The sequence below is a fragment of the Microcebus murinus genome, chromosome 8, assembly GCF_040939455.1.
Source record: "Microcebus murinus isolate Inina chromosome 8, M.murinus_Inina_mat1.0, whole genome shotgun sequence".
In the NCBI taxonomy this organism is placed as follows: Eukaryota; Metazoa; Chordata; class Mammalia; order Primates; family Cheirogaleidae; genus Microcebus; species Microcebus murinus.
The window spans coordinates 87,512,967-87,539,606 of record NC_134111.1 but is presented as its reverse complement, the minus strand read 5'-3'; the positions used below and the strand labels follow the sequence as shown (position 1 = coordinate 87,539,606).

At 47.7% G+C, this 26,640-nt stretch overlaps 2 long non-coding RNA genes across 4 annotated transcripts; one reads left to right on the top strand and one right to left on the bottom strand.

The window, feature by feature from the left end:
* Positions 1 to 1,642: 1,642 nt before the first annotated feature.
* On the bottom strand, positions 1,643 to 25,285 carry LOC105882625 (uncharacterized). Of its 3 annotated transcripts, XR_001159334.3 has the most exons (3): positions 23,426 to 23,980; positions 2,404 to 2,581; positions 1,643 to 1,846 (listed from the first exon to the last, which is right to left on the bottom strand). It is a non-coding gene; the product is annotated as an uncharacterized LOC105882625 (long non-coding RNA). The 3 variants fall into 3 exon arrangements; XR_012920619.1 differs by lacking the exons at positions 1,643 to 1,846; positions 2,404 to 2,581 and adding an exon at positions 18,030 to 18,219 and having other exon boundaries at positions 23,426 to 25,285; XR_001159332.3 differs by lacking the exons at positions 1,643 to 1,846; positions 2,404 to 2,581; positions 23,426 to 23,980 and adding exons at positions 18,030 to 18,219; positions 18,691 to 18,904.
* LOC105882624 (uncharacterized) lies at positions 23,209 to 23,941 on the top strand. Its single transcript, XR_001159333.3, has 2 exons — positions 23,209 to 23,299; positions 23,741 to 23,941. It is a non-coding gene; the product is annotated as an uncharacterized LOC105882624 (long non-coding RNA).
* Positions 25,286 to 26,640: the final 1,355 nt, after the last annotated feature.

Genomic DNA, 26,640 nt, shown 5'->3' with positions numbered 1-26,640 from the left:
AGCAGCTCAGCCGGACGGTCAGAGAGAGACTTAACAGAACTGGCAACCATGTCTGGGTTATATTATGTGTTTGGGTGTCTGAAATCATGCTTATATCCTATAAGAGATATGCTTCATAAAGAATTATCATAAATGTATTTGTTTAAATATAACATTATAGCTTTTTCAATCAGATAAATATTCCTGTGTATACATTATTTTGTGCATTCATGTCCTTTAAGACAGCAGTCCTCCAGGTTTTTGGCATCAGGAACCAGTTTCATGGAAGACAATTTTTCCATGGACCAGCGGTGAGGGGATGATGATTTCAGGATGATTCAAGCACATTATATTTGTCATGCACTTTATTTCTGTTATTATTCCAGTGTTATATATAATTAAATAATTGTCCAGGCACAGTGGCTCACACCTGTAATCCTAGCACTCTGGGAGGTTGAGGTGAGTGGATCATTTGAGCTCAGGAGTTCAAGACCAGCCTGAGCAAGAGCAAGACCCTGTCTCTACTAAAAATAGAAAGAAATTAGCTGGACAACCAAAAATATATAGAAAAATTAGCTGGGCGTGGTGGCACATGCCTGTAGTCCCAACTACTCGGGAGGCTGAGGCAGAAGGATCACTTGAGCCCAGAAGTTTGAGGTTGCTGTGAGCTAGGTTGATGCCACGGCACTCTAGCCCAGGCAACAAAATGAGACTCTGTCTAAAAAAAAATATATATATATGTATATATATACACACACACATATATATATATGGTGAGTTGTATAATTATTTCATTATATATATATAAAATGTATATAAATAATATATATAAAATAATATCTTAAAATAATATATATAAAATAATAATATATATAAAAATATATGATAGTTGTATAATTATTTCATTATATATAAAATATATAATAATATATATAAAATAATAATATATAAATAATATATATTAATATATAAATATATATATATATAAAATGAAATAATTATACAACTCACCATAAGCAGCATCTAGTCCTGCCACCGATCTGACAGGAGGCAGAGCTCGGGCGGTGATGCAAGCGATGGGGAGCGGCTGTAAATACAGATGAAGCTTTGCTCGCCCACCTGCCACTCACCTCCTGCTGTGCAGCCTGGTTCCTGACAGGCCACAGACCAACACTTGTCCTCAGCCCCAGGGTTGGGGACTGCAGCTTTAAGGTTTCCAGGAACTCAACACTCATGTACCACACAGAACTTAGCAAAGAGAGGAACAGCTGCTCGCAGAGGAATGTTTTATTGGGTCAGAGCCTCCCCCAGCTTAAACCTTAATTAATCAATCCGTCAGAAAAGCATCCATTAAGCTCTGCTCTATTAGTCACTGCAAAAAAAAAAAAAAAAAAAAAGAATTACGTAGACATGTTCCTCTAAAAGCTTGCAGGCTGAGATTGTCTTCTGCTTTCTGTTTTTTGCACACCACTTGTTAGATTGCTAAATAAGAAATTGGACAAAAACATAGCAGAATGTGTTTTTTAAGTTCTAAAATTCTTTTTAAGTCAAATGTTGTTAGTTCATTAAATAACAGCAAAACTATAGTCAGAGAATTTTCCTTTTCTTCATTCATTCATTATATAAATTTTATTAAATGTCTATTATTTGCCAGGCAAGGGAATACAACTGGGAACAGAAGAAACCTGCTCCAAATCCTGGCTGGGGCTTACATTTGAGAAAAGGGAAATAGTCAATGAGCAATAAATAAACAAGAAGATACCGGGTCCTCATGATGGAAACAGGACTGTGTGAAATTAAGGAGGAGGTGCTGTAAGTTAGACTTCTAGGAAAGGCCTGCCACAGCAGTTGACATTTAAGCAGGAACCTGAATAACAGGGAAAAAATATATTAATACAAAGATCTAAGGGAAGCATCCCAGATATTTTTAAACTAAAATCTCCATCAAGCAGGGACTGAGTCCTATTTAACATTATAGTAGCCAGAATTACTACTACAGGATGTTAGCTCTTCAAGGCACTCAATAAGGACCAGGCGTTTGTGGTTTTTAGAATTTGTTTTTCAGAATTTAGACTCCCTAGGGCCTACCTGACATCTTCTTGCTTTGTAATCCTCCCTGAACCAGTATCATAATGGCTAGGGAGCTATGTGTTGAACCAGCAGATCCAGTCCTTTTCCATACTGGGCCACAAAGACTCTTTCCTAGGCTGGAAGTTGTCTAACCTTGACTCTTTCTTTCTAACATTTTCCATTTCCCATTTACCTTTTACTGGGCTCAAGGCTTTGCCCAGTTTCCAGATGGGACCTGCTTTGGCACCTTAGGAGTAACAGCAGGGAAACCTGTCCCTTCACTTCTGAACCACAGTAAAGGACATGACTTGGCTGGAAAGAGCCACCCACTTAGAGCCTGACCTCCCTCTGTACCAGCCTCCTCATGAGCTGATCAGATTCCCTCAGTCTTCTCTTCTGGGATGTCACATCCTCCGCCAGAGGAAGTTCTTTCTTATGACCAGTCCTTCCAGCTACAACCTCGTTCCATGTCTGGAGAGCTGGTTCTTGCTGCTGAAAACCAGTGGCTGACTCATCTGTAGACTTGACACAGCTGGAGAAAAAATCGGTGAAGCTGAAGGTGTATCAATGGAAATTAAACAAACTGAAACACAAGGCAAAGAAGGGTAGAAAGCATAACAAAATGAAACAAAAACAGGACAGAGTATGTAAAAGCTATAGGACAATAAAAGTCAATGCCTGGAAATGCAGTGGTTATATATTCTGGAAGAATCCTAGAGCTATTAGTTCAACCCATCCCCCTCCATTCCCTAGACAGAATTAACTTTGAATCCACTTGAAAGTCAGCTTTCAACCTTAGTTTCTAAGACATCCTCTTGGCTAGCAAATTCTGGGATCATAATATAGAGAAGGTCTTAGTAGTAAAACAATGTTCTTATGGTATAGTTTAGGGGCCATCAAAATAGAATTGCCAGATAAAATGCAGGACATCACTTCAATTTGATGTTCAGATTTTTAGTATAAGGTATGTCTCAGGCAATATCTGAGATATATTTATACTAAAAAGAGCATTCATTGTTTATCTGAAATTCAAATTGAACTGGGCATCCATATTTTTATTAATATTTGCTAAATGTGATAACTCTGCATTAAAAGCCGCCATACAACCCACTCAAAAGACTCTAATTTCTGACCACCCACGGTCCTAATAAAGCCTTGTCATAGATTGGTTTGTCAGGTCCACCAGGCATTGATCTACTTAGCAGGTACCTGATGAAGCACAAGAGAGAGGATGGCCAGAGGAAATCTGTGGCAGAGGAGGCTAGCTCCAAATCTGGAATCAGAACACCCTGTTCCAGAACCAGCTCTGCCTCTTACAAGCCAGGCCCCTCACTGAACCTCTGTGACTCAGCTTCCTAGTGCATAAAATGTCAATGACATTTCACTTAGTAGAATGGGTTCCAGCAAGAATGGAAAAACAAGCACCACATGTACTCACCATCAAATTGGTATTGACTTATCAACACTTAAGTGCACATACAGTAATAACATTCATCAGGTGTCAGGCAGGTGGGAGCGAGAGGGAGGGGATGGGTATATTCACACGTAATGGATACGGTGCACACCGTCTAGGAGATGGATACACTTGACTCTCACTCTGGTGGGGCAAAGGCAATACATGGGCGTGGGACACATTGGAGACAGGAGGACTTGTTATCAAAGGAGGTCACCGACAGCCCTGTCCATGACCCAGGGACAAGAGGCTATGGCAGGACTAGAAGGAAAGCTCCTGAGAAGGGGCTACTTGTGACTCGAAGCCAGAGCACGTCTGAATGTCCACTTGGAACACACAACATCCCTGGAACGTCTTCAAACGCACAAGTCTTCTTAATGTCCAGCTCTGGCGACAGGAAAACACCGGGCTTCTGGTTCCTCCAGACAGTCAAAGGCGAGCCGCGGCCAGGCCTATCAACCCCATCCTCGCAGGGCCCAGTGCATCAGCTGCCCTCTCACCCACCATGGCTGCCACACTGGCCCTGCAGGTCTAGGGACCTACACAAGAATGAGATAGCTGTGTGCCCTTGCACACACAAAGCCCACCCAGATCAGGGGCTCAAAAGTGCAGTCAAGGGAGGAGAGGTCAAGAGGGGCCCACAAGGAAATCGAGGAAAGCACAGAAGGTCCCCAGCGGGGAGCCACCTCTGGGGCTCCCTTCAGAGCAGCAGCAGCTATCGGGCCTGGGACTCGCCCCTCCCGGCTCTCTCCGAAATGGCTTCTCTCTGTCCCTCCAGGCCAGATCTGGTTTCACCAGACTTGGAACTCTCCAAGCCCTTTCCTGCTGTGAACTGATTTATTTGGATGCGTCTGTCACAGCGTGACTGAAGGGCGTCTGGCCGCCCGGAGCCCAGCTGTGGCAGATGTTGCCTTGGAACGGCCTGCGAGGCCAGGCTCGCATGGATTTTGCCCACCCCTTCCCTTCGTTCCTCCCGTCTCCGTCCTGGGAAAGACTTGGAGGGGGGTGAGAACATCCGCACAACCCAGGGGAAGCAGGAAAGAGAACAGGACAACCGGGAGCGTGGAGGAGGCTGGGTGTGCTGGTGCCGCCAGTGCCGGGGGCAGGGTGCTGCCTGTGGCTGTGAGCAAGTCTACGGCCCCCAAGCCCACCCCTCCGCTCGTTTCTACCTCTGAGACTCAGCTCACCAACTCTGACAAGAGCGTTCCAACCCCCAGGACCAAGTACGCTCCTCTCCCCCATCCGTCACACAGCACCTGACTCTCCCCCGACAAAGCAATTGACACAGAGCAGCTACAGCGGCAGTGATCTGACCAGGGGCTGTGTTTGGCAACGGCTTGCACAACTCCTGAAAATTTAGCAACTGGGACCCAGGGAAATCTGGCTCAATGCTCCATTGAGCTGCCTCCCCGTCCCCCGACAGTGGGCCCCTGAGGACGGGGGCCGGGCCTGTCTATGTAGACTCTCTGCAGCATGACAGACAGACCCAGCCAGCCACCGCAGTTCAACATCCAAGCTGTCCCCTGCATTGAGCCTGCTCTCCTTAATTCACCCAAAGAAGAAAGCCAAGCAAGCAGGATCTGATAAAGTAGGAGCAGGTGTCAGAAGGGAGCGTGGCCAAGGACTGACAGTGGCAGGTGGTGGGCAGCCAAGACGACTCACAGACAGTGATGCAGAGCCTGGGGAGGACTGGTGGACACGGGACGGGGACAACAGAGGTCAGAGAGGACTGGTGGGCACAGGACACAGGGCTGCCTTCCCTAGCACCCAGACCCCTCCTAGATACTGTCACTCAACAAATATTTATTGTCCACTGTGTGTGAAGCACTGCTCTACATTAAACAGAGTCCTGCTGTCACGGAGATTAAATTCTACTGATGAAGAGACCCAAGGCGCAGCAACGAGAAGCCCCGCGTGGAGGACGCTGTGCTAGTGCGAGTGCACGGACTTGGCTTCAACGTGAGGAAGAACTTGATGTGGGACGTAATCCTAGGGACGTTAGACAGGTGCTTCTCAAGGAAAAGTTAATCATGGCTAAGCATGGAAAAACGACTTTTTTTCATTCAGAACTTCCCAGGCCCCCGGGTGTGCTGGTGGGGGCTGACAGGCTGCAGTGCTTATGCGACTTGCTTTAGGGATGGAAGGGAAAAAAGTAGGTCGGTGGCGGGGAGGGGTCCTAGGTGAAGACCCAGAGGCTCAGATGTCCTGTGGAGCCAGCGTAGGAAAACGGCTTCAAAGTCCAGGTTACGGAGACCCTAGCAGGGAAACCAGAGGAGGGAAGGCTGACCCAGAAATGTGGCAGCTCTGGCCGGCTTAGCCACTGCTGCTTAGCACCCTGCTTCCCCCAAGCTCCCAGGGGAAAAGGGTCCCTAGTGGCACTTGGCTGGGGAAAGCACCCGCTTCGGTCCTTCCAGTAGCAGGGCCGAGCCCCGTGCTGGGAGCACAGCTTGGCAGGTCAACTGGCCCCTGGACCACAGTCCTGGGCAGACCCCTGAGGGAGCACTGGAGCCTCCTGGGAGCTCAGGGTGAGACACAGGCCTCCAGCGAACCTAATAACGTCCCCAAGGGTTTCTAAACTGAGTCCCATGGGACCCTAGGGGTCCTCCAAGGCGCCTTAGGAGGCACTGAGAGAGGTGACAGAGAAGCTGAGGGTGGGGCTTCTGGCCCCTCCTGCCCCAGCCATGCAAGTCCCCCCGCAGTCTGTACTGGGCTGTGCACCAGACTCATCCCACACTGAAAAAGCAAAACAAATTTCCAACACGCCAAGGCTCCAGCATTTGCCTCTGGCCCCTCCAGACAGACAAACAGCCACCTCCTAAGAGGTTCTCCCCTCTTAAGGGTCCTATGCCTGAGCCATGGACTTGGCAGCTGGCCAGATGCTCTTCCTCACACACTCGGGTCCACCTGTCTCCCGCTCTGGAACAGGAAGGCAGAGGACGAAAGTCAGACCTGGGAAGGAGATGGCACCACAGTGAGCAGAGAGCAGGGCGGCCCGACAAGCACTGCGTCAGCCACTGCGTAATCCCAACGTCCCCGCTGACAGCCCCTGCCATCCCTCACTCCCAGCCCAGGATCCCGCCTCCACCCCGGGCTGCTGCTGCTCCAGAGCCCACGAAGACCCCTCTGTGCCTTTTGGCCCTTCTTTGTTTCTCTCACAGCAGAATTTACCAATTTTTGAGCCAACTCTGAATGACAACCATTTTCCCTGGGATTAAAAATCCTTTTAACCGATCCTTCATGCCACACAGGCTGCGCCTGGGAAGAACATCTGGGAGGCACGTCTGGTCCTGTAGCTGACCTCCCTTGCAGACGAGCCTTTGTGGGCACGAACCCTGGTCCCAGCTGTACCACCAGGATGGGGCTTTGGGTCCCAGCTTCAGGCAAGGACTTGCTCAATCCCTGGAGATAGTCGTTGAACGTCTCTGAGCCCGTTTCCAGCTCTTTACAATGTGGGGAGACCCTGCTCCCCAAGTCCCCTAACCATGCACTGCAGCGAGAAGCGGGGCAGTAGCTCAGGGAGGTCAGCATCCTCCAGGAAGGCAGAGAATCGCAGTAAGCCCAAGTATCGGTTCTCAGGCATGAGTGTTGAGGGATATAAAGACATTTTTGTGGCAGGCTCAGAAAGTCTCAGTACAATTCCTCACTCTTTCCTTCAGCTGCCACCCCTAAGACAGCCTGACCTTGACCTATGCTTTTGCCAGTGTGATTTTCTAGAAGCCCCAGATAGCTGTGCCTTATCTTTCTTGGGAATAAAGTTGCTGAGGGCTGATTGGAAAGGAGGGAGCGTCCACCCAAGGACCAGGGTGTCATGGAGGAGAGATGGCGGCAGCGGTGGGACCCACGGGGTGCGGAGAGGGTCAGCCGTGTGAGCGGCTCCACTCCTGGCAGCGGCACCGCCACGGACCTCCCTGGAGCCAGCCAGTCCGGTCGGACTGATTAGGCCAATTGGCTCTTTATCTGGGACCAACAGATAAGGCTGCTGCCCAAGAGAGGTGACTGTGGGATGTGCCCAGCAGGAAGGAGACCCAAGAACACTGCAGCTGACAGCTGACAGGGAGGGCAGAGCCTGCTCTGTGGGTCACAAATGGCTTCCTGTTGAGATAGGGACACTGGGCCCCGCCTGGACACCCTGTGCTGGAGGCTCTTCCACCAGAACCACCTGGAGGGCTCCCTCAGTCACCTGACTCAGGCCAGGGAGGGACTAAGAATTTGCATGTTCACCAAGTTTCCAGTGGATGTTGGTGCGGCTGGCCCCTGAGAACAGCTGCCACTGGCCCTTGACCAAACCTCCCTCATCCAGCGCCCCAGACCCCAGCCTCGTCCTTCAGCTGTTCCTCAGGCACCCCTCCCTCGATGCTCGGGAGACCTTGCACCCACGGAAACCCCCGACAGGGGCAGGAGCGGCCTTCCCCTCCCCACCATCTAGGGGTGTAGGTGCTGAGCTATGGGGCCTCCTGGGGCTCCACATTCCTCGTTTGTGGGTTGAGGAGTTGAGCTAAGGAATTTTTCAACAAGCCCCTTCCCACACTGGCGTTCCCTGGTTCCATGAAAGGAAGAGGAAGGCCAAGCTTCACCCTCAAGCCAAGGCAAACCCTGTTCTTCCTGCTACCCCAGACAGTGTATTAAACAGACGAGGACTTCGTCTCTAACGCCCAGCTCCCAAACCACAAATCCACTCACATCTAAACCTGTCACTATCTGTCTGAAGATTCTAGTTGTCAGCTTTCCCCCACTCTCCACCTCTCTGTTTCCTTCTCTCTGCCTCTTCTCCATACTTAGGATTTAAGCAGAATTTAAGTTCTGCATATAAAGATGTTCAGTCCCTTTTTTAACACCTCAACCAGCCACCTTTCACCCGGGGGCATGCTGACACCCTCCCAGAATGGAACCTCGTCCGCAGTCCTCTCTCCACAGGGCTTCCAGATGCCACTGCAGCCAGTATCAGCAGGCCAGGCTGTACTGGAAGCCACCTGCTGCCCTGGTCCCAACTTCGGCCCAAATCACAGCGGGGAGCCCTGGCAAGAGGCTCAGCACCCGCCCTCTGAATGCCCAGCACGGTCTCTGGCACCCACACCGAAGCCTGGGAAAATTCCACACATTTTTCTGAGGAGGAAGTGGCCCTGTAGACAGACAACCCCCATTCCATCACTATTCATGCTTTCAAATGACAGAGGACTCCTCACTCTTCTTTATCAAGACTTATCCCCCCAGCACCCTCTACTCGTCTTTAATGCTCCTCCTAGGTACCTCCTCCGTGACATCTGGAGGGAACTCAGAGTCTGTGGGTCAGAGCTTTGGCCCCTGCAAGTGAGAGATGGGCAGGGTGACCGCAGACCCCGCCTGGGCTGGCATTCTCTGGGTCTGTGGGTCTCCAGAGGAAGGTTGCTCAGTGATAACCTCCTCTGCCCTCCAGGTGCCCTGCCTGACAAATCCTGGGGCTGGTCAAAGGCACATTCTTCTAGTGTTGCAGGGGAGAGAAGCTGAGGTCCCAAGAGGAAAAGGGACGTGCTGGATGTTGCATGGCTAATCCTTGGTGGAGCTGGGCACACAGCCGGGTCTCCCCCCACACTTGAACACAGCCCACTTTCCTTTGCTGCAAGTCGGCTTGGTGTTGCTGCCGGAGCCAGATCTGATTGCATGTGCCAGGGCCAGCCTGACCTGGTCAGACCCTACTCTGTAACCGGACACAGCCATGAAGGACACCAAGGAGGGAGCAGGGAGCAGAAAAGATATACAAAGGGATTGAGCGGATTTGGTTACAAAGTTGCACCAGCCATTTCCTGGAATCCAATGGGAGTGAGTTCTGAGAACCAGAAGGGGTGGGGAAGCCCAGGGGGAGGAGAAGAAGGCAGATGACCGTGAGGTTGGGAGGGAGATGGGCCCTGCTCTCGGGGCCAGCGGCCAGTGGGCGAAGCGTCCGAAGACAGAAGGGGCCCAAGACATCTGTCCCCAGCTACTGTGGACAGAAGCAGCCCAGGCCTTCCAGCAAAGCTCCCGCCCTCATCCACCCAGGCCTCCTTCACTGGCCCACTCTAGGCTTGAAAGCCTGGGGGGTGGTGAGTTTGGCAGGGGTGGCCAGACAAAAGGGAGTGAAGGTGCTCAGCCCAGCCACTGCCTTTGCCCCAGGAAGTCGGGAACAAAGCTGCAGCCTGTCCTCTCCTTCCTCCCCTTCCAAGCCTCCCTTCCCCTTCCTCTCACCTCCCCTACCCCTTCTTTTCTCACCTTCACCCCTGCCTCCCCTTCAAGTGCTTCTATTCTCTGTTCAGAACTCCTCTGCCTCTTCCTTCCTCCACCCCTTTGGTGGCTCCAAATTCCACAGCCACCCAGCCATAGACAGATACGGATCCTCGTCCGAGCCCCTGTCCATGCCCAGCAAGTGGGGTTTGGAGCTGAGAGCCACAAAGGGGGCCTCGTTTCTCTCTGTCCAAGCCCCCTCCCACAAAGGGGCATCGCTGGGCCCAGTCGCTAGCATGGGGAGGCCAGTCACCCTGTTTCCCCAAGCAGCTCCTGCCCCGACACACCTCATCTGTCTTTTCCCTTGCCCTTTCCCACCACCCACCAGACCCAGTGACAAATGAGACTGCTCAGGTGTGCATACCTCTGTGTAGCTATTGTAGCTATGTGCATTGGCATGTAGAGCACAGAATTGCAAGGCAAGATGAGGCAGCTTGGCCCATCAAACCATGGGCTCCTTGAGGGAGGGACCCATGCCTTTTGATAGTACACAACAAAGCCATGGTGACCACACTTCCCAAACTAACATGTTTCCAATTGGGACTATTCCGGAAAGTCTCCCATGGAGGGAGACTATGTATACGGTCTACAGCTGGGTCTGGGAGAGCTATGGAGTAGGCGTTCAGACAGGGGCATCCAATTGCTTGCTTATTTAGCTAGAGAAGTGGAGACAACATGGGTGGGAAGCCAAACCAGCTGGAAAGCCAAATGTGACCAGCAGCCCCTGCCGATCGTGCATCCACACCCCTCCTGGTGTCTGCCGTCCAGTTACCAAACAGATTTCCCTTAAAAATAAGCCAAGTCAGGTGTCTCCTCCAGGAGGAGCCACAGGCAGTGGCTGTCTCAGGACACTCCAAAACTAGCATATGGAAGGCAAGTCCCTTTCTTTAGTAAGAAAATCATTTTGTCTCAACCCTGACTTGTTCCTAGGGCCAGCTGAGTGGTGTACACACTGACCAAGTAATATAGATTAAATATATATATATGAATTTGGAACATGATCCAAGCAAGCTCCTTGGCCTTGAGTATGAATCTCACTAAAGTAGCCCATGCCCCTGGACTTGTCTTGACCGTTCTTACGACCAGTTTCTCAGCCTGGAAAGCCCTGTCCACCCCTCCATCTCAACCTCCTCTGAGACACTCTCTGATTCTTCTTGACTTTTCTGATGTTTCCCATCCCTGAACTCCCAAAGCGCCAATTGCCTGAATCACTTGTCTGGCGCCTGTAGCCTCTGTGTGTATCGTAAGCTGGCTTTTTAGATGTTGAAACCACCAGCTCTGTGCAGATCCCCATATCCATTTGGAAGCTCTTTGTGCACTCCTCCAGATCTAGTGTGCTTTTCCTCCCAAGGGTCACATATGGGTGGCTCTTCTTTGGGGGGAGGGGTGCCTTTGGCTCATTGGAGCATTTCTCTAGCTTACGAGCTGAGAGCCTGTTATGACTGGGATGCTATGAGCTCATGGGGTGACCCCTGACTCCCTTATTCTAGGCCATATATCAGTCAGGATCTAATCTTAGGAGACAGAAACCATATCAGCTATTTTAACAGAGAGAATTTAATATAAGAAATTACTCAGTATTTATCACAGCAAAGGCCAATATAAGGGTATCAAAGAGGTAGCAATTATAAGCAGTTAACATCCTTCGTCTAGGGGAACAAAAGAGAGTATTAGAATTATTCACACTTAAAAGCTTGGAGGAAAACTCTTACAGAGTTGGGGGCTGCTGCTCTACTGTGGGCTGAAGGCCCACAAAGCTGGGACCCAGACCCCTGAGAAGGGGGAGCCCCATGACTGCTGATGGCATTTCTGGGGGGAAACAATGGACCTGACCTGGTTCTACAAGTGTTGAGAAAACTGCAAACTAAAATCATTGGCCGTGACTGGAAGGAACTGCCTCTGCAGGGGTGAAGAAGCATTGCTGAGTGATACCAATAGTAGCAGGAAGGGTAACGAAGAACAGAAGCAAACAGGAAGGAGCTCTGGCCAAGCCAAATTAGGGGCTACTTTGCAAGGACAGCATTAAACTTACTCACCTTCAGAAACATTACAACCACATTACCTGCCCTGTATGTGGATTCCAGGGGCAACTTGACATTAACATAAGACAAAGCCAAAACTGAAAAACAGATATTTTCTTTTGATTCAACATGCCCATGCTCTAATATCATGCTCAGGAACAAAACTGTTTCTCTTTCATACATGGGTTATTTGGTTATGGGAGACAGTAAAGAAGATGTCTACTTGAGACAATTAACCAACAAAGACCTTGAATATGAAAACTATAGACCATCCCTAATAGAAAGGACCCCAGGGATTGGTTGGTACAACCTACCCATCTCCTCCCAATCATGATCACACATTAACAGTTGACAAGAGAATCACAGAAAGACCAAGTGATCAGAAAGTGGCAGGACTGGCCCTGGAACTGGAGACAGCAAGCATTGACCGAGCCTCTATAGTTCCAGCCACAGGTCTAGGTTCTTGGAAAACATCAGTGAATAAAAATCTCAGGGAATTGGGAGACCTGAAATGTAAGCTAGACTGTGACAGAGAGGTTTTTGTCTGCATCTCTTCCCTCCAAGGTATTCTCTTTTTATTACTAGGGGGAGCGCCTTCATTTTTCACTTATTTTATCAGCAGACCTCCTTATGAAACAAAACACAGCGAGTGATTGTGGTTAAAAGGGAAACTCTGAGAAGGCAACAGAACACAAGTGCAACACAAACTGTTTTCTCCCATGTTCCACTGGCCACCATAGTTCTGGGAACTCTAGGACCATCCCAGTTTCAAACATCCTGTTCTCTGTGACCAGTATGTCCTAAGAAGCTTGTGCCTTGATGGTCTATATATGTATATCTCCACACTGCCCTTGGAAAGAGATGGGTGCCAGGGGAGCACCACAGCTCCCCCTGGTGCTCTGGAGGAATGGCCTATCTTAAACACTGATGACCAACCAAGTTAAAAACCAGCAGATCACCTAATTCTTCCATAAAAATAACAAAGGAAATTTTAAGAGATCTAGTGGGAAGACTTAGAGATAATGGAGAAGTCAGAGTTTATCTGAGGGATGAAAATCCTTAGGTTTCATTCTCCACATTTCCAATGACACCAGTTCCATTTTTCATTGGTGACAGACAGGAAGGTGCTCTGAGCCCATAAAATAAGAGAGGCAAGAAGGCCAAAAAGGAAGGCAGAGGAGGCACTGGAAATACAGATGTGGCTGCATTTCATCCTCCACCTGGGTTCTAATCAAGGAATACGGGTCATACCCATTGATCCAGGGGATGCACTGAAATTTGGATTATTTCAGTGTGTGTGTTTCCCTCTTTTTTTTCCCCCTTGATCTCCATTTTTAATCTCTTTTTCTTATTTACTAGTTTAACCCATAGAAAATGAAAGGGACAAAGGAAAATTAAGTCTCTTCCAATTGTATCGATCAATAGCTTGAGCCTTTTCTTTGTCAAATTTTCTTCAAAGCGTTTGGTGACATAACTTGAAATTCAAAGAGTCCACATAATCATGGAAATTTGAACATGGAACACCTAGTAACCCACTTAATACACTGATGCATGAAAGATTAGGGTGTGATGATGTGATGGTAAACATAGAACCTTGAAAACTCAATTAACTATCCCAAATTGGAATTCTTTTTGGAGAATCTGTTCCACATGTTTTGTGTGTATGCACTTTCAAACTTCCGGGAAGACAAGAAATCCAGAATGAATATCCTCCATCCCTTTTTTATTCACGTAGAACACCATCCTAACCTATCTTAAAAACATACAGGCCTCCACTGTGCAAAAAGTCTTCTAAGCAATAAGATTTTCCAACCTGTCTTAGTGTTCCAGCCCAGGTCACTGCCAGAGCTCACTTTTAATGCTCTCTCACACTGCTGAGGGCACTACAGGTCAGTAAAACCTCTCTAAAAACCAACTTGGAAAAAACACAACCCCTTTGGCCCTATAATTCTAGTTCTATAGTTGTATCCTAAGAAAATACAGAAAATACTAACAGTATTCTGAATACAAACATAAATCTATGTATGTACTTTTAATAAAAGTAAGTAATTGTAAATGTACTAAATATAAGATGTTGGTTAATAGATTACATAAATCCAAATAATAAAATTCTGCACACCATAAAATACGTGCACACCATATTAGAAGGATGCATTTTCTGTCTTAGTTTTGGCTGAGGCCCTAAAATGCAGAGAACAAAGTAACAGGGAGCAATTGTCCCCACCTATCAAAGGTGCTGGGCAGCCCATAAAGGGGACAATTAGCATTCCCAGGGGAAACCTTCAACTAGTAGGAGGTGGGGATCAGTGGATAAAGGTCCTAGCCTCCCAGCACCTGGAGCAATAACTCAGAGGTGCTTTCCGCAAAGCTCCTCAGAGGGTCTCCAGCAGGATTGAACTCCAGCTGTCTACGACAATAGTCAGCTCAGTAACATACTCTTTACTCTCTGCCTTCCCCGTCCCATGTGTCCTGCCCCCTCCCTCTTGCTTCCTGCAATCTACTTTCCACAATAAAACCTGGACTCAAGTCCTTATCTCAGGCTCTATTGGAAAGTGAGATAAAATTAAGTCACCCCTCCCCAAAACATAATACCTCCTTGAGTTCAGGTTTTTATATTAAAAATTCAGGAAGGGAGCTATGTACAAAGAGCTTCTGTTTCATCCCCAACCCAAAGCAAGAAAACTCAAAATGAAAATGTGGCCGCCTGCTTCAAAGCAGGGGAAGTGCACTGAGAACATACACAAACTAATAATTCAGTGAGTTAGCCTGTCCCAACATTGTCACCATCACCACCATGATGATTGTCAATCACCAAGGACGCAGATAGAGGTCAGCTGGGGTCCCTGTTCTTCGAGGACTCACAAAACCAGAAAAAGGCTCACAAGGCTGTGTCTGCTTAAGGCAGTTCCTCAGCCTAGTGTAATTCTCTTGCTGCTCCAGCTGTTTAGAAGGGCTTTGGTGACCACAGCCTCATAGCCACCAAAATACAATACTGACTCTCAAGGGCAGGAGGACTTCCCTTTGTTATGAGTCTCTTGTCCCAATCTGGAGCCCAAGTCACATCCAGCCAGACAGCTACTCCTTTTTTCCTTGGTTATAATTCATTAAATTTCCTCATGGAAATTTATGCTTCAGGGAAAAAGGGTATGCTGAGGCTAGGGAGTGAGCCTGACAATGTGTGGTCCCAGGACTCAGTAGGAATCCATAGGAAAGAAGGTTCCCCTGTACCAAAGCCCAGATTCTTGTCCTTGGCTCCCCTGCCTAGAAATTCAGACTTGCCTCTGGGCTGTCTGATAAATACAGGTGGGAGAGGTGGAACCAACAGGGTCTGTAGTGACAGCTACCAAAGGTTTACGACAGAAGTTGCAAAGTCAAATGTCTTCAGGGTGCAGGCAGGTAGTAAAGTAACACAAGTAGGAGTTTGTGGAGACACCATCAAATTGAAGAGTGCATGGCTATGCCCCCTCTGAAAGGTGTTTCTGAGCTCTAGCCAGCTGGGATCCAGTGTTGACAGACACTGAAAAATTTTAAGAGCAACCAAGAAGTCAAGTATCTAGATTTTACATGAAAGCGCCTGACTTTTCTATGATAGCAACTAGCTCAAATGTTTTTTGTTCACCCCATGTTGGCCTGCATAGTATGGTAAAGAAAACATAGCTGTGGGCTATGTGTTCCTCCTAGGCCAACAGCTGGACATAAGTAGTGAGAGTAAAAACATCTTCTGTAATTGGAGAATGTATTGCAAGCCCATACTAACAGGCAACTATAAAATTTTGAAAGGCAGAAAGACTAGAGAAAGGTTTTAGGGTATGAGTTGTAAATAGGCAAGAGGAACTGCACTCAAATTTATAAGCTTATGATCTTAAAAGTAATTTGGGGTCAGTTTCAGCACTTAATATCATGAGATGTAGAAGATAATGGTGGCTGTAATGTTATGACCAGCACTGCGTCATACAAGGCCCTGTTAGCTGCCTTCTTCCTGCCACTGGCTTAACGGCCTGAGTAGCATCTGGTTTAGGACTAACTAGTAGCTTCTGTGCCCCAGCCCCACTTCCTTACTCCCATCCCCCACCCCAAAAGACCCCTTTATAAGAAGTCTAACACTACCAACCCCATCAAGACAAGTAGAAAGACAGCCCACATCCAGAAAGAGGCAAAGGCCCCTGAGTAGAAGAACAAGCTGCCACAAAGGGTTAATGAACCTCTTAGGAAAACCAAGCATAGTGTTGACACTCAGATGGGGCCCAGAGAAGGATCCAACCCCACAGGAGGCTAGCGTACTATGAGGGTAGATAGAGTTCTACAGGTGGGTCTACTGCCCTCTGTCTTCATGTGATTTTTTTTAAAATCACATGAAGAGTGCATGGCTATGGTATAATAGTACCACTCTGGCTTGGGTCCCAACTCAAGTACATTCTAAGCCATCTGACCTTAAGCAAGTTAATCACTCAGCCTATGTCAATTACGAAATTGGGATACTGGTTATGTTGATGGTACGATGGAGATAAATGAAATAATGGTTAGCACAAGCTCCAATGCAGGGCTTGACAAGCTACAGCCCACAGGCCAAATCCAGTAAGCATGTTAGAACAGGGCCACGACATGCACTTACTATGGCTACTGTCGCCTGCACACACTGCAATGCGTGCCGACTGGCCCTTTACCTCTCAGGGGGCTCTTGCAAGTGGCCCTGTCACCTCACATATCTCAGGGGTCACAATTGCTTACCTCACACAGGACTTTCATCAATAAATATTGAAGGCCTTAGTTGCCAGATTCAAACTTGTTACATCCTAAAGTTTTCCTCCTTAACTTCAATGCAGGTTTTCTTGGAAGCTTCAAGCTTTGGACAACTGAGAGGCAGATCTCCCTGCACTGTTACTTTTATTCCGGCTTTCTCTGGTTTTCCCCTAGACCATAAGTATGATATGTACATGTCATATGTTAACATGTACATGTGAACAGGACCTGACAGAGTGCCTAGCACATGAGAATTATTCAATAGCAAAAACAAGTTCTATGTAAATGTAGCAAAAATGTGAGGGTGATATTGATGACCGGAGCCCCAGTGAAGCAGGGAAGGCTACTGACCCCCTTTGTTTTGCCTTCTCCCCGACATAATTTCCTTGTGTGCACAACATTACTACAACCTGCTCCCACAGATGTATCTAATGTACAACTATAACATATTACTGCAACCTAATACCGCAAGATACATTATTACTACAGCATACTACCTCAAGACGATCTGGTCTTGGGCCCAGAACCACCTGCCGTAACATCTTAAAGCAATAAATTGCCATCTCTCCCCACCCCTGCACTGAGTAAGACCAAATATTACCCCAGAAAGCCAAAGACGATCATCAGAGAAACCCAAGAAGCTCACCAACATTTAGAAAGTAAGACAAAATCCTGGCGTCCACCTAAACTGGCTGAATAAGAAGGCAGTTTATTTCTGTTCCAGTTTCTACATCTTTCACGTTCCAAAGGAGACAGGAGAATTGGGTTTTGAGGCCTCAACCTTACAGATGAGCTCTGGCCTTGCTGGCATATGGTTTGTGAAGATTACATTTATGATCCCTGAGGAGAGGCAAGCTGTGCTTAGCAGAACTTCTTCAGTTTAATGGCAACGGATTGGAGTAAGAGATGATCTGGCACCTTTATGTAAGTTACACAAAGTTCAAGTTCAATTACGCAAGGGATTACAAACAGCTGTAGGAATTATTAGACCCCCAAATTGCCCCAACACTCCATGATATCTAGGGTAATCTTCTAGGAGAAGCTCAAGGATATTGTCCTTTAAAAACTTCCAAATACATGTATGCTATTCTAGGCCTATGTTATGTTTTTGTTCTTCTTCATGTTTATAATTCCTGGGCTTCATATTGGTATGCCCTGGGCTTGTTTCTAGAAAAATGTGCATCTTATTGCCAACTAATGAAGCTAGAAGCGTGAGCTGATGGTAACCTGGCGGTTGTCTCCCTTGGCTCAGCCTGCACGTGGCCCAGTTTAGAGGGTTTATCAAACCAAGTAGGCTCTTTTCACATCCAGAAAGTATTTCAACCTGCCCCAAACCCAAAACCCAACTATGAATTTTGCTAGCAAATATCTAAAACAGGAAAAAAGGGGAAACTACCTATTTCCTCCTGACTCACTTGGTTCTCCTTCTACTCACCACACGCTACCTGTCTTAGTACATGGAACAAATAGGCTAAGTTGCTAAGCTCACCCAAGGTCACTCTTTGACTAAACAAGAACACTCAAGAACACCATTTGGCAGAGAGAAAGGAGAGAAATTTTATTTAGAGACCCTGGGGTAGAGTGGAAAAATCAACAATGATTATGGTGGTCTTGGGCCGGTACCAGAAGCTTGTCATTGTGTTGTCTGTGGGAAAAAACATGACGTGGACAAACTCGGATTCAAACAGCTTCTTCAACCAAAACGAGGACATATCCTGCTGACTAAAGAGGCAAATGAGAAAATTTAAGATATACATTCTGAAAACCCATGTGTTTTTCATACAAGGACCTTCCCAACTCAGTTTCCCAGAGATTCTATCAGAGGCGGGGTTTCCAAGAGTTTGAGAATCCCACCTTCCAGGAGGCAGGTACAGGGATTGATGCCTGTCTCTCCACCGAGTGGGCAAGCTCTGGGGGAGACTCTGCAGCAAGAGGAAGCAGGCGGCGAGCACAGAAAGCCTGGCTCGGCACCACGAGGACCGGACCGTGGGGAAGTAGGGAAAGAGTCTGGTGGGGATTTGGGGGGATGGAGTAGGAAGGGGTGGCTAGAGAAGAATTGGGGCAAGTCTTTTGAAAGTGAATGGAAAGCTTTGCTTTTGACAAAGGCATGACATTTGGGGAAATTGATCACACTAGGATGACAATCCCTCAGTTCTGAGCATCCCCATTGGAGTCAGAGAATGCCACCAATACCTTGTCTTCTTTTTCCTTTTCTGACATAACTTCCTTGTTTTTTGTCTCTGTGGGGAATCCTTCAGACAACATGCTGAACACCTACATCTACAGACTTTCACCATCTTCTTATGTTCCCCAGCTCTGGTCAGCAGTGGGGTTCTGCTCAAAACAGCAGCCTCTGTCTGCAACCCCCTCTCGTCCCCCTCCCCCACCCCAAGTCCATTTGTCCAAAGCAGTCCACCCATCACTTCCTTTATATGAGTGGCTGTGACATGGTCCCTCCTGGTAAAAGGACCTGATGATTGATGGTGTCTTGTCACAATGGCCGCAGCTCAAGAGGAGAGCTTGGTTAGGTGGTTGGGGGAATACTGAGATATTGGATAAGATCAAAAAGGACCCCCAAGAATGATACAAACCAAGTAAAATTCTCTTTGCCTTTCAAACACAAGTCCAGCCTTTTTGAAGCCTTTGTCTGCTGGTACATTTAAACATGCATTCTTGGTTCCACTATCTTATTTCTAGAAAGAGCTCTTGAATAAGGATGTGTACAATGTGAAACTTCTTAAATCAATTTATTCAAGTACAACTGGCATACAATAAACTGCACATATTTTTAGTGTACAATTTGATATTTTGACATAAACATACACCCATGAGCCAACCCATCACTACAAAGCAAGATAATAAGTAGTATATCCACCATCCCCAAAGTTTCTTGTGCCCCCTTTGTAATCTCTCCCTCCTATCACTCTCTAAGCCCTAGTCTAACCCCCCAAAAATGTGGAATATAAAGCTCTAGTCCCACTCATTTTTTAAATTCACTACCCCTGCCCCAATCCCCAGAACCCCACGAGGATACTACTTCAACCTCAGGAAGTTTGATGTTTGGAAAGAGAAGACATGCATACAAATAAAAAATTCTGGCCATAATCTTATAAATGATATAAAAATGTGTCCAAAAGATGCCTTATGGGAGTTCATGGAAAGAAGTAACCATAGAGTTTATGCCTTTTGTTTGAGTTTGAAGGACTATAATTGGTGAAATAGTACAAATCGCTGAGTTTCCCATGAACATCTGTTCTTGTTCTACTTTTTAAATAGCCCAACTTGGCTAGAACAGCAGAAGCTGTCTGAGGGGGAGAATACAAGACATGGCTAGAAAGTGAGGCTGGGATTAGGGGGTGGGTACGCAAACTGAAATGTTGCGGTAAAAATGTCTATGTCTTATAGACAGTAAGGAGTTTCCCAGACTTTTTGAACAGAAGAGTGACATGATTCACTTTGCTTTAGGAAGTTTCACTGGGCTGCAGTTTGCATGGAAAAAGAGACACAAGCTGACACTGCAATAATGTAATCCAAAGGTAACAAGGACGGATTGGGGCTGCCACCCTGGATCATGGAAACATGGGCCTCATGAACGGAGACCCTACAAAGACCAGAAGGGAGAGGCAAGAGTCCAAGGAGGCATCTTAGCCTCAAGCCTAAGTAACGTGGTTGTTGGGTGTTGCCAACCAGAAAGGTCAGGTTGGAGGACAGTCGCAAGAGACAAGTCGTCCTCTCTCTTCCTTCAAAGCCTGGTTCAACACTCTTCCTGAACAAAGGCTATAATGACTCAACCCTGTTCAAGAAGACCAACCTCATGTAGAGGCAGGGGAGGTGATAATCCAAGCACCTCCTCCAGCCCCTCTAATATCCTGCCTCTTGCAGACACTAAAAGGCAAAGAATTCTATAGTTCTCCTGCCATTTTTTTTTAAATAAACCTAAGATTTTAATCTGGCGGAGTGCAACAAAGGCAGAAAAGAGGAGAAAGAGAGAGGAATAAAGAGAAGGAGGTGGAGTAGTATTTGAGCTGTGTGTGTACATATCTGTATAGCTGAACTTGATTTATTCTATCCCCTCTTCTCATCAAAAGTGACTAACAATCAGTTTGTGTCCACACAAAAAGCACTCAGACATTTAAGCTAAAGGATTGGAGTCTATGATCATAATATCATGTCCTAGAGATGGTTTGATAGAGCAACCAATTTATTCATCCAAATGTGTGCTGAGGATCTGCAGGATCTCCCTAACCTCACCTCTGCCCCTTTGTGTTTTCGAGATCTTTCCTAGGCATTCAGAGGGGCATGGATCTGTGTGGAGAGAGTGAGGTAGATGCTTCCATGGGATCCCAAATTCTGATTAAGAAGAAGCCACTAGCAAGATACACATCAATGTCCACCACCACCACTAGGAGCAGGAATACACCCTCACTTCATGAACACCATACCCTTATAGAAGAACTTTGTTTTGATCAACAATAGGGATCCCCGGATCCCCTTCTCAATCAGCACCGATTTATTGAATACCTGACGATAAGGGCCACCTGTGAAGAAACTAGCCCTCTGTGACTTGGCTTTCCCAAGTCACAGAATCTATTGCATGCCTGTCTTTAAGTATTTAAAAAGAAATGTAAAATATGAAATAAACAATCTTATATGAGAAATTATTCCAATTTCTTATGCATGGAGACCCCAGTTTCTCTGTTTACTAGCTGTGGGACCTTGGGCAAATTACTTAATCACCCTGATCCTGGAACATAGCAATGACAGTACTCATCTCATAGGGCTGGTGTGAAGATTAAATGGGTTAATACCCCTAGAATACTTGCCATACTTCAGGCCCTGGCTCAAGCGTGAGTGATTATTATCTTGCCTCTGTTCTCCCAGAGTGTAAGGTCCCCAAAGGAAGGCAGAAAGGGGAGATAACAAGACAAATCAAACTGGGATGTCATTCCAAACTGCAGACTTCACTATCGCTGAAAGAGGAGAGTAACATCAGATGGGGTGATGGACAAAAGGGTAAGGTGAGGCAAGAAAACCAAGAAGTCTTATCATTTTTTTCCTTATAGGAGAGCAATAGTGGTTGAATAAATGCCCTACTTCTAAGAAGCTTGGCTATGAAGGGAGGGGAAGGGTGGTTGCTAGGGAGATTATCTTTCCCTGCTCACAAACACCCTCCACCCTCCACTACCTCACCCACCACCTCTTCCTCTGCACTGCACTCCTGCCCACATCCCTGACTGTGTCTCTGCAGGAACCTGAGTGTCTAGTGTTCTATAGGAACCAAGTAAAGTGAGGCCTGAAAAATTAGATGAGGTCCCTTAATTGCCCACACACTGCCTGGTCCCCAATAAGTGCTATGACTACCCCACGCCTGGCAGCTTCCAGCCTTGAACTGCTTCCCATTACCTTTCAAGGCCATTCTCTCTTGAGCCTTCTTTTGCTCTCTCAATCATCTTCCCTGGCTCTGTCCTCTGGAAAACTCTAAGGCTGATGGCTACCATAGCTTTGTCTCTAGAGCATCCATGCCCATAGATTTGACCACACAAAACTACCTTGCCAATGCCCAAGTCTACATCACCAGGCTCAGTCGCTCTTCTGAGCCATAGATACCTCCCTCCAGTTTGTCTAGGGAGCATCGGGTGGACATTGGATCTGTCCGGTGGACATCTCCACCTGTGCAAAACTAAAACCAGTCCTTTCTGTCCCAATGTGTTTCCTGCTCCTAAATTCACTCAGCAGTCATTCACTTAGGGTGTAAGTCTAGGATTCAAACTTTCCCTTCACATCCCTCCATCTCTCATCAGTCACCTTAATGTTTTATAATCTACCCCTCCTTCTCCATCCTCATGGTTGACTTGGGTGAGTTTCTGTTGGACTTTAATATTCAGGTATTTTGTTGATAGCTCCCTTCGTGGTGAACATCAAGTAAAAGGAATCACTCTCTGGGTGATTAACCACCTCCTTCTGCCTGCCCACCATGGCAGCAAACACATCAGGGGGTATATCACGCACAGTATACACACTAACACTACATAGTTGTGGATTTAAATCCAGCTCTGCTGCTCAGTGCTTGTATGCCCTTGAGCAATTTCCTGAAGCACTGAGCCTATAAAGAAGTGATCTCCACCTTAGTTTCCTCATTAGTAAGGTAATAGGACTGTCATTGAATCTGAGCTTTCCTCCCTTTCACTAACAGGATATTTTTAAGACCAGAGAAATGAAATGATTTGCCCACGTTTAGTAAGTTGGGAAGCTTAGATCCCCAAAACCTAATTGTTGGAGGAAACCATCCAGGTGCTCTGGTCCGTGCTTCTCTTGGAAATTTGATCACTGACCTCACATGGACTTTGTGACATGTCAGAGTGGGGAAAGCCAAGTCACAGAGGGCTAGTTTCTTCACAGGTGGCCCTTATCGTCTCAGGGCTGGGAATACCACCTGCAGGTAAATGACCAGAAAGCCCGTGTCAGGCTCCTAACACCACTCAGGACTGAGTGTGAATGCTGTGTGTGTGTGTCCAGTCACACAGGATGCAGCAGAGCTGCCCGTGCCCCAGGATGCGGCGGTTTCCCCGCAGGAACATGGAAGAGAGCGCCCCGAAGGGCAGCAGGGAGGAGAGGAAGCAGGCGGCCGAGTGGAGACAGTGGTGCTAGCTCCGGCATGAGAAGGGACTGGGGGTGCCATGGAGCCAGTGCTCAGGCACAGGACACAGCCGCAGGAAGAAGCAGGCCTCTCGCAAGTGTCCATCAACTCCCCATCACGAAGAGGACATTGGACCCGCTCTCCGGGACTGTAAAGATAAATGAGGTAGGGATTTTCCAGTCTCTTACCTGTGTGTTTACTGTAAGAAGTGCCTTAAGTGAGGAGGGAGAGGCAGGGCAGGCTTCACAGGCAGGGGACCTGTATGTCACAAACAGCTCTGTGCTCACTTACCTGGCCACGCTGACCCCAGGTTTGTGCTCTTCTGTCACTGTCTTGAGATTCTTAATAATGTTTTAGCAGGGGGCCAGAGTGTTCATTTTGCAGTGGGCCTCTCAGATAATGTAGCTGGTTCTAGAAGACATGGCTTCTTTACCTGGAGAGGATGTCACAGGAAGTAGCAAGTGAACTACGCCAAGTCACAGATCTGAAGGGAAAACCCGGAAAATGTCAAGTTGGCCTTGTGTGCCCACCCAAAGAACCTCCTGAGACTCTCCCACTCTAACCAGGGACGTTTTTAACCTCAGTTTTGTCTTTGCTTCCTTGCAGTGTTAAGAAAGTGCTATTATCACTATCGTAGGACAGTAGTCTACTGAGAGAACAAATATCTCTGCATGCTGACATGGTCCTTACCAGAATCCCAGGAACATCTCTGTGGCATCACCTCCCACATTTCCTCCCAGAAAATATAAGGCCTCCCAGTGTCAGGAATTTCTTGACCAATAAAATCTGATCGCTGAACACTCAAAAGCATCTGGGTCTTTCTTGGGTTCTTGCTAAAAATGGAAGCTTTGCTTTGAGGATTTCTCTAGACCAGTCCTAGCTGCTCCCCCAGCACGGGGGTGTGAGAAGGGTGAAGTGTCATAAGCCTCTGTGCTTTGGATCACAATTTCGACACTGTAAAGAACAGTGAAGAAGTTACTTTGTTCTTTTGCTTTCGTATAAATACAACTAAACATACTTTTTGAGGTCTCCAAATATGAGACTTCTGCCCAAAGAGCACTAGGGAAGCCATGTCGGCCATGGCACTGTCAGCAAAGCCTTCGCTTTTGGCCCCATCTTTCCAGGGTCTCAGGACACAAAGAACAACTATGCTTTCAACCTGTCTCTTCTTCCTCACCCTCCACTGATCACCGCTAAGACTAGGAGACAGAGGCTCAGCAAGCCAGGTCAGCGATGTGACAGTCTCTCTTGACCAGCCTTGGCCAGTCGCTCTCTTCTGTTCAGTGCTCTCTGCCAGCATGATGGTCACAGCGCTTTGAAACCATCAATTGTGGAGGCATTGACCTTCGTGTGCACCAACCTCAGTCTTTCTCTCTGGTCCTTTGTCCCTCTTGGTGGCAGCTCTTTCCCCTTTCAAAAGGCCCCGGCATCCTCAAGCTCCATGAACTTACCGTGGGATGATTTCAAAAGGGCAAGGGCCTGGCACGTGGCTAATGGAACACGGAGGGAGAAAAGCAGAGAAAATGCACAGGGGGGAAAAGAGACCTGAAATTTCAGCACTTTGTGGCACAGTGGCAAGAAGCCCAGACTGGGAACTGGGAGATCAGGGCTTGAGATCTGGTTCTGCCTAGAGGTTGTGACTCTGGCCAAGTCACTTCATCCTCGGCCCTAGCTGTTGTGAAATTGTTCTCTAGCAACCCTCCAACTCAAAGCTCCTTACTCCAGTTGGTAGATGGATTAAAAGATACTGTTCCTAAAGACCATATCAGGCCAAACAATTTAATACGAGATATTTTAATACCATAACAGCCCTTTCTAACATCCTAAGGTGCAGCCCTACTTTTATCTTATCCCTGAAGGCAGCTGTATTCCCAGTGTATTTGGAAGGGGACACTTTCTCTGTCACTGCTGTGGGTGGGGATTAAAGTTAGTGAAGACAGGGAAGTGGTTACTAGGAAAGCATAAAATTTGGATTTTCTTTGTGCAGAGCCTTATTGTTAGTGATAACATAAGAAGACAAAAGGAATAGAAACAGTCAAATAATTTTTCAGACATCCAAAAATAACTAAAAGCAAATGATCGTTTGACTTATCTCAAAATGAGGTCTTCACATGTGTCCAGGGGACCTCCTCAAACAACTGACTCCCTTCTCCAAGTTCTCCCTCTCCCTCCCACAGGAGAGCCCTTCTCTGTGCAAACAGAGTGGACAGTCGAGGGCAGATTTCTCTCTAAGCCAAGTAGGGAAGGCACTGTGGTGTAGTGAGCCGTGCTTGGCTGGGGACCAGCAGTCTGTGTCCATTCCAGGCTCTTCCACGGCTTGGGGAAGCCCCTTAGACAGGCCTCTCAGCCCCCAAAGGAGCAGGCAGGTGGCCCCTGGGGAGTCCCCCGTGACCATCACTTTTGTGATGAGTCCCCCACCTTTAAGCATCCCAAATGCTTTGCTCCTGAAGACACAGGAACTGTGTGGGAAAATTGGGAATGCCGTAGTCCCAGAACTGGGTGGGAAAAGGTGAGTGGGGTTGAGGCCCTTCCTCCCCTCTGCTTTGAAAACTACCCTTTGGCATTGGTCTCTGGGCGATTTTTATTCCCTAATGAGGACACAGGATGTGTGCTGAGCTCGGAGAGCTCTGTCCCTGGTGGGGCCCCTCTCCCGGCAGCTTCAACAGCATCCAGGCTGCCCCGAGCCCCCGGGCCTGTTGGAATGACAGCAGCAGCACAGTAGAGAAGACGAATATGTGTGTCAGCAGGGCAGAGGGTGGCCCCTTCCCCACAGGGGTCAATATCTGGAGAGACTCAGATTGCAGAGAGGGATTCGGACTGAGTCACTGTCATGCGTTAGGACTGTCAGTATCTTTCCGTGTTGCCTCCGAATAAGCCCCAAGCCTCAGCCTGCTGGGAAGATGCAGCCCTGTGCGTACGTCCGTCGGACTCCCCAGGTAAATTAATAGAGTCTGAATTGGAGACGCGAGATGGGCTCCAACTAGAAGTCTGACTTCCAAAACACTAAGACCCTAAGCCTGCCCTTCCTAATCCAGAAATGGGGCTGTGAGAGCCCTGGCCTCCAAGCCCTTCCCTGTGCTGCTGCTTGGGCTACGCTTCTAGGAGGTACAGACACCATTCTGTCCATCCACCTGCCTCCAGGCAAGACAACACTCAGCCCCAGGAAGAAGGAGCCTGAGAGCTCCTCTTCTCAGAAGGCCAGGAATGCAGTTCTCTCTCCATGTGCCATTTCCTTTCATCAAGAGAAACAAAAGCTGAGTCCCACCTGGAAGCTGAGGAATAAAGGGAACAGGTCTGTTGGGCTGTCCCTGCTGCTCCCATGCCGAGCTATATGAAGGAGCTCATGTGCCCTCTTGGTGCAAGACAGCAGAGAAAAGGCAGGACACAGGTGGCCAGCAGACTGGGTTAGCAGATGGTTCTCAAGGAAAGGCCCCACTGTGGGCCCTCTGAGCACAGAAGTGAGCTCGATGCGCCTACCTAAAGTGCCGTTGGTTCAGGCCACACTA